The sequence below is a fragment of the Coturnix japonica genome, chromosome 20 (assembly GCF_001577835.2).
Source record: "Coturnix japonica isolate 7356 chromosome 20, Coturnix japonica 2.1, whole genome shotgun sequence".
NCBI lineage: Eukaryota > Metazoa > Chordata > Aves > Galliformes > Phasianidae > Coturnix > Coturnix japonica.
Window position 1 is genome coordinate 2,888,124 of NC_029535.1, and position 11,597 is coordinate 2,899,720.

Here is an 11,597-nt window from a genome sequence, read left to right on the forward strand (position 1 = left end):
CCTGCTTCTGAAAGCCCATCAAAAGCCTCCATGGGTAGAACAGCTGCAGGAGGCCATATTTTGGGAAGTTTTCAGAGCCTCTCACAGCTTTTCTGCCTATGGCTGACAACTCAAAGTGGTGGAATTATTCATTGGAAATAAAGCATTGGAGGAATATAGCTATTGATTGTTATGAATGATTTATGCACTGTTGGTATTACTGTAGCCTTTATTGGTTCTTTATGGATTGAAGCTGTGCTGTGTTAAACTTTCCACGTATCTGCCCCAACTCAGTGTCTTTAGCCAAGGACAGTGAACCAGGCAGGTATGATAGGTTTCACAGAACCATGGAATCATTAATGTTGAAAAAGACCACTAAGATCATTTGGTCCAACCATCAGCCCATCACCACCATATCACTGAACCTCGTCCCCAAGTGCCACATCTCCACAGTTCCTAAACACCTCCAGGGATGGTGACTGCACCACCTCAATGGGCAGCTGTGCCACTGCATCACCGCTCTTTCTGAAAAGAATCTTGTCATAATATCCAACGTGAATCTCCCTCAGGTAGGTTGACCAATCCTGTCTGAGTGGCAGTGATTGTCGCAGCACAACCTGCCCTGCTGTTAGCAAGCATTCTGTGGGCATCTTTTCATAGGTGAACCTGAATGAGCTGTTTGGAGGAGAACAAAACAGCCTTTTTCATTCCTCCCATGGGTTGCGCAGTAACGAGCCAAAACAGAAAGAAAAGCTTGCAGGAAAATGGAACTGATGGGCAACAAAAGCTGGCAATATTGAGAGAGCAGAAGGCAGGTTTGATATTTTTTACTCTGTCTGCGTGCAGGTTCCCTTTGTGAGCTGCCTGTTCTCATGTTTGCCTGTTATGTGCTGAAGTCCATCTGTACTCTCACACACATTTTAGCCCAGAGTTGGTGTGTGAAATCAGGCTGACATCTGTTAGGGTTTGGTGTTCGGTTGATGGGTAGGGTCCTGCATCCCTCGGTGCTGCTTCTGCTCCCTGTGTGCCCTGTCCTGGCCCATCTGCCTGTGAATAACACCGCTGGGCTGAGCCTCAAACCTCCTGTGAGATGAACGAGATGAGCTTCTGAAGGAGGCAGGCACCATCCTCACTCACAGTGGATATTCTCAGTCCAGTGAGAGCAGCTTGAATTCACTGAATCGTTACAAAACAAGCTGAATCTCATCCTGGATTAGCATGTGCCCGCAGGTACTGCTGAGCTGAGCGGCACGAAGCCTGTGCCAGACCCCAAAGTAATAAAAGATAAATGATGATATCGGTAAGCTGGCAAATTAGGTTTAAGTGATATTGAACAGCTTCTCTGGTGCCCCATTACCTCTGCCCAGGTGACCAATGGATTTGTTTTGAAGGTGCTCTTTCAGCAACCTTATATAATAAGTAAGTTGTGTTTGCAGTGGATACCAGATAACAGTGTTCTGGATACACAGCAATGCCTCCCACAACTTTCTGACTATTCAGCATTCTGTTGAGCCTCACGTCTGGGAACATTCCTATGACAATTTGCCATGGTTTATCCCAGGAGGAGCCCAGCACCGCAAAGTGATCAACTTGCTGCCCCTCCAGTGGGGTGGCGGAGAGACAAAGATAAAACCTGTGGGCTGAGATAAAGGTACTTTAGTGAGACAGAAATCAAATGGAAAATAATAATAATAACAGCAGTAACAGCAATAATAATAATGATAATAATCCCCCAAACAAGTGATGCACGATGCAGTTTCTTGCTGCCAGCCCACCAAAGCCTACAATAGTGCACCCCCTCACCCAGCTTCCCCAGTGCTATCATTCAGCATGGCACCATATAGCATGGAATGTCCCTGCTGTCCTGGCTGTGTTCCCTCCCAGCTCCTAGTGCTCAGCTAGAAATCCTAAATCCAAACTGCAGCACAGCACCAGGTGCTAAATAGCAGATTAACACCATCCCAGCCAAAACTGGGACATGGTTATTTACACCACCACCACCCCTGCCCCCTTCAAGCTTTGCTGTTTTTCTTTCAGGCAGGAAATCTCCCTGCTTTGGCAGAGCCCTTAGTAAATACATTTTTATTTACGTGGCTGTTATGTTTCTGTCTTCCATCAGGCATCCATCTGGCTAAGCAGACATGAAAATATTAATCACAGGGGTGTTTAGACACCCACTCCAGAATGGGAAATTCAGAAATTCAGTGCAAGATTTTACATCAAATTTCATTTCTAAATAGCATTGATTTCACTTGAAGAGGACCAAGTACTTGGAATGTTTTCATGCTTTCACTTTTTTGTTTGTTTTTTGCACTCCTTTTCTTATGACCAGCTGGGAATGTTGGTCATTTTAGATGAGTTTTTTACTTAGAAATCATTCTAAACATCCTGAACAAAGATTAAGTGTGTTTAATATATAAAAACAGAGTCATAGAATGGTTTGTGTTGGAAGGGACCTTTAAGATCACGTAGTTCAAACCCCCCTGCTATACACCTCCTACTAGACCAGGTTTTTCAAAGACCCTTATAGAAGTGAATGGACTTCAGCCATGGAAGAAGTTTGTGCTTTAATAAAAAACAACACTCCATTGGCCTGGTATCTGTGTTAGGAATAGGTGTGAGCTTCCAAAGCAGAATTAAGATCTTTGTGCTTAAACTCCCACATACCTTGTAGCTTAATACAACCAGAAAGCTGCTGCCTTTTTTTGCCCCTTGAATTCATGGAGCTACAGCTTAGCTATAAGCCTTTATTGTATGTTTTTGCTTTGGTGGATCTGCACCTTCTAAATTGTAGCTATTATTGAAAGTAATATAACATCACTGAAAAGGGATAATAATGCCACAGCTATATGTATTTAATGAATACCCAAAGGCCACGAAGAAATAATTTTGACCCAACAGTGCCCCTGAATATTGAGTTTTGCCTGGGAGTAAAGACAGATTTAAAACATAATTCTGCAGCATCTGTTCTGCCATCCAGCAGCAGCAGACTTTTATTTTATTTTATTTTATTTTAAAGAAAACAAAGCCTAAACTGGTAGAAAGCAGAGCAGAGGGAGAGGGCAGGGGGGAGGCTATGGGAGGCTGTGGTCCTGCAGCAGCTCTGCGGGCTGCCCTCAGGGGTGGGAGAGACCTCCTGGGAAATGTTCTGGAGCCATGGAGCAATCCTTGCTTTTTGTTTCTTGTTTCCTGTTTTGAACTGGGTCGATGGGCACTAGAATACCTTCCAGGCACCAAGGTTTGTGGAGTCCAGAATGAGTGGCAGAAATCCTTGCGTTTTGGAAGCAGAAAGTGTGAACTATGGGGTACTACACCAATGGAGGAGAGCCAGTGTAGAATCTGTTTCCAAAGAAGAAAGCCCGCCTACTTTCAAAGTGAGTCATATTAAAGGAAAGGAAATAGGAGAGAGCTACCAAGAGTAACCCAGTTTCTACTAGAGATCATGATGGATCATGAGTCATTCTATGGAGAAGAACGACCCCACCTTGGTGACTAAGTGAAGATCTTTGGTAAAAGAATCACATTTCTTTAGAAAATAAAATCAGTTTTCATTGACAAAAACAAAGCTCCTCTCAGAAGCAGAGACACGGTGGAGGCACAGCGTTCAATCTCTATGCAGTGTGGAGTGGTGGTGGCTCACGAACTTAGCTTGGTACTCATCGGCCCCTTGCAGTTGGCTTCACTGTCTGGGCAAAGCACAGCTACACTGTGATTTTCATTACACTATGCTTCCCCCAGAAGGAGAGGGCAAGATGTGCCCTGGTATTCCTGTTGGTTAGAAAAATGAGGAGCTGAAAACAATTTGTCTCTTCTGGGGCATTCTGATGGAACCGCAGGATATAGGTACTTTATGAGCAAAAAGTAAAGGAAAAAGATCCATTTTCTGTTCAGCTTTACTGCTTAACTGGGTCAAGCTCAGGTAAATACTGGGAAGTCCCAGAGAGCCTAATACACAGAGTATGAGCTTGGAGGTTTAGGGTACCAGCAGGACCAGCTCAGCCCAGGTCAAAGAGAGCAATTAGTTCTCCCTGCCACACAGAACTCACAAATTGCTTTGGAACAAGGGTACCTCCCCGTGCATCTGCTCCTCTCGCTGATTTAGATGTTGCCACCTGGATCCTAAAAGGCTTGTATTTGTTTATCCATAATAGCTTCCTTTGTCTCCTAAGTATATATTAGTTCAATGCAGCTCCCTAAACTGCAGCAAGCTCCCCATGTGTGGTTAGGAATTATAAGAATAATGAGTTCATTAAGAGGCGTTGGGTGGATTAAGTCATGCACAAGGCCTGGTGTTATAAGAAAGGAGTTCTGCAGCCCAGTGTGTTACTATAATGTTATAAGAATCACAGCAAAGAAGCACCAAAAAGTGATTCCTGATTTGGCCAAGGCTCTCCCTGATTCCCTCTGGACACAGATTATTGTATTTCTTTTCTGAATCAGATCTCCACACTTTCAAACTTGTGTTACAGCAATCCCTATTCCTTACACAGACCACTGAAATTCTCTTTTTTTCCCCCTCTTTTACAGAGGCTCATTTATGAGATACGTACAGCTGAGGACTTGATCTTGGCCACAGCTCAGGTGATACGTAGGGCCAGGACGACTTTCAGAGGAGAAAGACAAAGGTCTGTTTGAAACTGATTAATCCAAAAGGAGATTCAATCATATAATATTCCAAGGTTGATTTAAATACATGGAGCCAAGAAACAGGGAGAAGGTAATTATGTCAGTCTCTTGGGTTTGAGCATTGCAGGGGCATTACATGTGACATGTGAGATCTCTCCTGATCCAAGATGCTCTCATAGAATAGGCAAAAGGTTGATTTGAACTTCTACAGTTTGCTTGAACTGGCACAAATGCACCAAGCTAAAGTTGATGGAGCAATTCTAAACTATACCTGCTGAGATCTGCTACTGATCAACACATTTTCTTGTACCTTCTTGTTGACTTGAATGTGTTGTACAAGTGTATATTATTACAGCTGGCCCTGAGACAAAAAAGTAACTCATGTTATAGGAAGAACCGGCCTTAATACAAGATAGATGTGCAGTTCACTACCTGAACTGAGCTTCCATTGAATGTGCAAAGCAGATAAATGCATCTGCAGATGCAATTTGGTTTAAAAAATTGTGTGTACAAATAGCACGTATGATTCAGTGCTCAGTGTAGGAAGCAAGCTCACATGATCCATCACTCTGGACTGTGCTTTTTGCTGGTCCTGCAGCAAGTGGAAAGTTTCCAAATGCCTGACACATTGGGCTTTCTGCTTTTTAATAGGTACTTCTATTCCAGAGTGATGAAATATACATATACAGTTAGTGCTCCTACCTCGTTGTGTTGCCCTTGGAGGGGGCAAACAAACCTTAGTGACCTGCTTTCTCCTCTTTTTCTTGAACAGTCCTTTAATACATGCAGCAGTCATCCTGAAATGCATTCAGTAAATCATCTCTGATTACACAGTTAAAGAGCACTACTCTATATGGGTCATTTAAAACATCTGCAAGAGTTTCATTGATGAAGACTTTCCGAAAGGAAAGTGACAACAAGAAAGATCTATTGAATTTTGAGTCACTGTATGCTGGGAGTTACATTAGAACCTAAATCAGATCCAGCATTTCACAAGGAAAAGAAAACAGAAAAGTCAAGTGAGATAAAGGGCTGTTTATCCATAGGAAGACGTGATGTGTGTAAAAAGAGCCACCTTGCAAAAGGCTTGGCTGTTCCACACGCTCCCTTAAAGAAGATACAATTAGAGCTTAATCGCTTCTCTCTTCAGTTCAAAGCTCCCACATCTAAGTTAATGAACACGTATGCCAAGTCAGCCCTATCTGCACCTTGCTTATCTTGACCATTTTAAACAAGCTGCCTCTGTGCTAACATTGCTGTGTGCAGAGATTGCACATCCCGGCGTGGGAGCATTGCCCTGTTCAGAGGTTGGCTTTCGCTCCATACAGAGCACTGAGGATCAGATGTAATTTCTTCCTTCTAAGGAAGTCCTAGCAATTAATTTACAAATAAGTTGATAGAAAGCTAATAGATGCTAAATTAACCACAGGAGGGCTCCTGATCTGTTCCCTGAACCGCAGGAACATGGTGGAAAATTACAAGAAGAAAAAAATCAATACAGAAAGAAGTTGGAGTCCATGAAGTTCAGGCAAGGTACAATTGTTACTTGACACCAGCATCTGCTTGCATAGTAAATTAGTTTATTAATGTGCACAATGCAGCCCACTGCTTTTCAGGCTGCTGTGTGTTGTGGTGAGGCTGGAAGAAGGAGCCAAGCTTTCCAAAGCCACGTCTGGACTAATAAAAGTAAATATACCCCCTATTATTCTGACAGTGAGGCTGGTGGTCTCACATCCATTCCATACAGCTGTTCTCCTTCTGGAACTGTCTCTTTCAATGCAGTGTCCCAATCTCAAGCACACAGGCTGGCTTTTCCCTGTTCCTCCCCAGCCAGCAGGGTGTCTCTTTCCCTGTCCATGCACAACACTACGGTTTTATGCTGTTGCATCTTTGACAAGCATGCTGCCAAGGCCAGAGAGTAGCAACATGTGTGTCCTTGGGGCATGGCCTCTGATGTTTGTCCATAGTGTCCATTGACTTCATCTGCTTTACAGCATGCTGCCCTTGGTGGGTTGACATTGCCCTGTACTTGCAGGTAACTGAGCACTTTCCTTTCCTTATGTGCATACACCCTTGTCAGTATTGAATCATATAATATCCCGAGTTGCAAGAGCCCCAAAAGGATCATCAAGTCCAGCTCCTGTATGTATGCTCACATACACTCCTGTACAGGCTGTGGGCTGGCAATTAGTGATAGCACACACACACCTCACTAAAGATCTCAGATCAAAACGATGGGATTATTCAAGGTATGTGATTTCAGTCCTTTAATTTTTGCTGTGGTCATATTTAGGGAAGTGTGTGCCATGGCCATGGGCTCTTCATGGTTAATTCTCTGGCTTAAGGTGGAGCACATAGTGAGTAGCACACAGGCTCCTCATGTGTCAGGGCAGCACTTCCAAATCAATGCCCATCACACTTTGTCTAACATGTTGTTTTCAACCCCAGGAGCTGCTCGTTCATCCTGCAGCCTGAAGAACCAATAACACCTGCAGCACCCAAAGTCCGTTGAAAGCAGTGAAAGCCAATCCCCAAAGCCTTGTAGTAGTGATGAGCAGAAAATCACAGCAGCCAGTGTTGGAAAAATAGGAATTCAGCTAAGGCAACAATACCTTGACAACACTTGGCACTGCAAACATCACTTAACTTGACAAACAACCAGTAATAGCTAGAGTGAAAATAAAGGGTTAGGCAGGTAGAGAGATAAAGTATGAAGAACATGCTGAGCAAATAACAGCCTTTTGAGAATCAACATTAGCATAATTACTAAACATAGGTAATTGCTGAAATAGCATTTGCTGGCAGCGCTGATGTTTCTAAATGCAACACTTTTGCTCTTCCCTATGCAATCTTCTGCTAGGACTATAGAGTGTGCTTACACTCTGCTTTTAGCTGAGAGAGAGCCAGTGTGGAAATTGGCACCATCTGAAAGCCAGGGGAAGAGCACATTTAACGCCCTGGAGCCCAACCATCCTTTTTAAACAAGCTTGTCATAGCCGGGGCTACATGCCTTGTTAAAATCTATATGTTATCCCATCAGCTCAGCGATTGTCTCAGCGCCCTACTCGATACTTGATAAGATTGGATGTTCTCGAATCAATTCTTATCGATTTCTTGCTGCTGAAATAGGATAAGCATGTGACAGACACAATGAGCATTTAGTGCAGCAGATCAAGCCATTCCAGCACTAGGAAACAACTTGGCTGCTCAAAAAAGAAAAAAAAAAAAAAGAAAGAAAGAAAAAAAAAGGGAAAGAACCCCAAAATAGCATGCAGTGCATCAGCCATGATCAAAAGCATTGGCTGGTGCTGCATTTGGCTACAGTTGTGATGGTACACCAATAGACTGGGTGGAAATGTAATAACAATAAGTTAATAAATGAGGTTACATCAGTGAAAGGTATGGAGCTGATACACACTTATTTATGAGCTCTGTATGTGATGTAGATACTGAGTTCATGCTGTCCTGCCTACTACAGCTCTTACTGCATGTTGCTGCATAGGGCAGGTAGGAAGCTGCTGGAGACAACAGGTGGCATCTGCCTCAGTGAATTACTGGTTCGTAACCATAGGGAGGGGAAAAGTATCTGTGCACTGTCAGGTGTGAACATTCCTCAGCCCACAGGGAGAAGGTTGATGTAGATGTTCAGAAGTCATACACAGCTAAAAAATCTTTTAGATTTTAAAATTTGCTGTGTGCTGGTTTTGAGTTTGGAAACTGACGCCCACCTCTGCCCTATTGGTTGTCTTGTGTGGGTGTGCTAAGAGAAATGGATGCAATACTGGCACCAAAGGGGAAGGACTATGGGGTGCCAAAGTCTGGAGCAAAACCATGAGAGCTCCCTTCTGTGCTCAGCTCCCCCAGCACTGCTCTGTGGTGAGCTCCATAGGGCTTCACAGAAAGCAACCCAGGCACCTTCCTCATCCAGCAAAAACTGCATTGCCTAAGGACCCTCTGAAGCCTTGAAAACTTGCATTTGAACATAGTTCCCTTGAAGGAAACTCAAGCAAGAAGCATGAGCCACTTGGTGATCCATCCATCAATACAAGCTAAAAAATGGCAGATCCTTCAAAAATAAACCACAAAAGCCTTCTATTGCTGAACACGGTGGCATTTAGATAGACAGGCATTTCTTTAGGCAAGAAGATCAGTATTTTGCTGTCATTCATTAAGGATTTACCAGTTTTGTATTGATTTTGTTGTGGCCTCCTATGTACTTTAATTGCTGCAATAGAAAAACAAGTTGCTATACATGACATTTCCTTTCGGAGAAGCTGGCAACAGAATTGCATGAACCACTGGTAAATTCACTGATTTCCCTTGTGAGTCAGTAATAAAATGATGACTGAAACAGCTTGTCCTTTTTTCTGTTCCAAAACAGCTATGTTTTTTATTATTATTTTTTTTTCAAGAACTCTTGCTAGCTGTGAATTTAAAAACAGAACTTTCCCTAATTGCCGGATAGCATTATAGACTTTGCAGTGGCATTTCAAGGTTATTAACTCTGGGGGCTTATTGCTTTCATCTGAGGCACCTGAGTGCTATTGCTTGAGCAAGCAGGGATGTCCATGCTGTGGGTAACATGCACCCAGGGCTGACCAAGAGCAACTGGAACAACTGACAAAGTGGTTTCTGGTATCTCATCATTAGACTGACACATGGTGCAGCTCTCAGGACTGTGAGCTGAAATGCCTCCCTCACTTGGGATGCCAACACAGCTCCTCACCTGAGAGGTTTGAAAGCTACTGTTGTAATAGTTTGTTTTCTGTACTTAGCCATCTGCTGATACCCTCTGTCTGGGTTTCCATAGCCGTATTCTCCTCACTTTGCATTTCTCATCCTGACCCAGCTTGCTGGTATATTTTAAAGCTGTGGCCCATCTAAAAGAAAATCCAAAGAAGGCAGTAGATGGAAAACAGTTCATTCTGTTGAAAACTCTTTCAGAGTTAGAATCCGTGGCAATACTGACTATTCTCCCTAGACTGGTTTGAGTCCCACTGCATGAATTAATGTGGTAAGAAAAAAGCTGCAGAATTCTTCCCTCCAGCTGCTTGGTTTGTGCATATTTAGGCACTGGGTTGAGCAGCGCTATAAGAAAACACCGATTAATGACTGTAATCCATAAATAAAATAAATTCAGCATGCCCATAAGTGAAATTATTCTACAGCAGAATTACTGGCAGTAAGTCAGTACTATAAGCATTGTTGAGAAGGATGAGCTGGGCTCTCCCAGCAGCATGTGAAGGCAGAACCTATTTCAGACAAAGAAGAGCTGTAGGAGTGAATCCAGGAGTGCGTGCAGTTTGAGGATACACAGAGTCTGCTTTCTAAAAAGCATGATTACCAGAAGTGGCACAAACGTGCTCGGTGCAGAAAGCAGAGGTGGGCTGAAGGAAAACTGAAGCTTTCTTTGCCTTCTGCTGATCACGCTTCAGAGCCTCTGGAAACCTCCACAAGGAGCATTTGCAGGCTGTTTTGCATGGCCATTTCAACACAGCCCAGCTGGTTAATGCTAACAAATCTGGGCTGGTAGCACTTCCTGAAATAAAACCCATCTTAACAGAAGAAGAAAGTCTAAGAAGAGAAAAGGCTGGTGGTATTTTTTCCCTCATTGCCTATGTACTTCTCAGCGACACGTAAACAAAGCCAACTTGTTGATGAGAAATATGTCAATCAAAGAGCTGCTGAATGTTCTGGAGACAGTTATCACTGGATGTTTTGACTAAATGTCTGAGAGCTCATGCTCTTGGGAAATTTCCCAATAGATCTGAAGATAAACACACAAGCTCTTGGCATCTCTCCTGACTGAATGAGAATCTGAGAACTGATCATTATTTACACTTTGTGCACCTTACAAAGCACGTAGTGAACCTTTCAGAAGGGAGCACCGGAGCATTTCACAGTGGTGTTTATTAATGGCAATATCCCAGTGAATGTTTAAATTCTGCCGGGGTGCTTGTCTTCATTTCACATCATGTCACAACACAAACACTGAGCTTTGTCATATTCACCTCCAGTCAGTGTGATAACAACTGAAATACAAAGGTAACAAAAATCAGATAAGAGAAATCTGGAAAGCTCTCCATCAGGGGTAACATCAGAGGCATTTGGTAAAGCGGGGAGAAGGAATCTGCTATTCAAAGCAACTTCCCTAAGCGTTCATTTAAGTCAAAAGTTTAATGATGCCCTGCTGTGAGAGATCCCCTGATGCTGAATGATCCTTCGTGGGGCAAAACTGCCACATGGAGGCTGGGGCTTTAGGGAGGCAAGATGAATTGCTGCGAGGTTGGCCAAGGGAAGCACGAGGTAAGGCTGACAGCCAGAACTGAACATTACTGAACAGATTTTTAATCAGAAAGCTCCAATTTTCCATCTCTGTTAGCAGCGATCTTCCTGATTTGTTCAGCAGGAACATGCATGGGGGTGATTTTTTTTTCAGTCGTTTTTGTGACAAGAATAACAAAGCAGAAGTGATTTTGTTTTCCACCCACATCACAGATACGCTTGTTTTCCTTTACCTGTTACAAACAGTCCCTCCTCCATAACACCCATCCAACTGGCAGAAACACAACCGCCCCATGGCCCATTGAGCAGCAAACGGATCTGTGAAATGTCATGGCATTAACCAAGATTTCACAGATCAGCACAAGGAATAAGTATAATGAAGAAAAATAGTTTGTTTACAAGAGTTCACCAGGCTCTGTTACTGGAATGAATGAATGATTTTCCTAATTCCTGAAACCCATAGACTTCCACAGTTGTGCATCTCAGCCATTTATTGGCTTGCCCAGACTTTACATCTCAATTAGGTTGACAGTATAAAGTCTGGTTCAGAGTAATCTATTGCAGGTATACACTGCGTTAGTATAAATACCACTGCACAGCACTGCAACAGAATGAGCATTTCATCTGATCTGCAAAATAACTTTCTCCCCCAAGCAGTTGGACAATGCAAGATGGGCAGTGTGGTGTGTGTTGCACTGGCCATCAGT

General features: G+C 43.2%; 1 long non-coding RNA gene across 1 annotated transcript; it reads left to right on the forward strand.

The window, feature by feature from the left end:
* Window positions 1-461: 461 nt before the first annotated feature.
* LOC107322886 lies at window positions 462-7,839 on the forward strand. Its single transcript, XR_004309410.1, has 2 exons — window positions 462-3,353; window positions 4,509-7,839. It is a non-coding gene; the product is annotated as an uncharacterized LOC107322886 (long non-coding RNA).
* The last annotated feature ends 3,758 nt before the right edge of the window (window positions 7,840-11,597 follow it).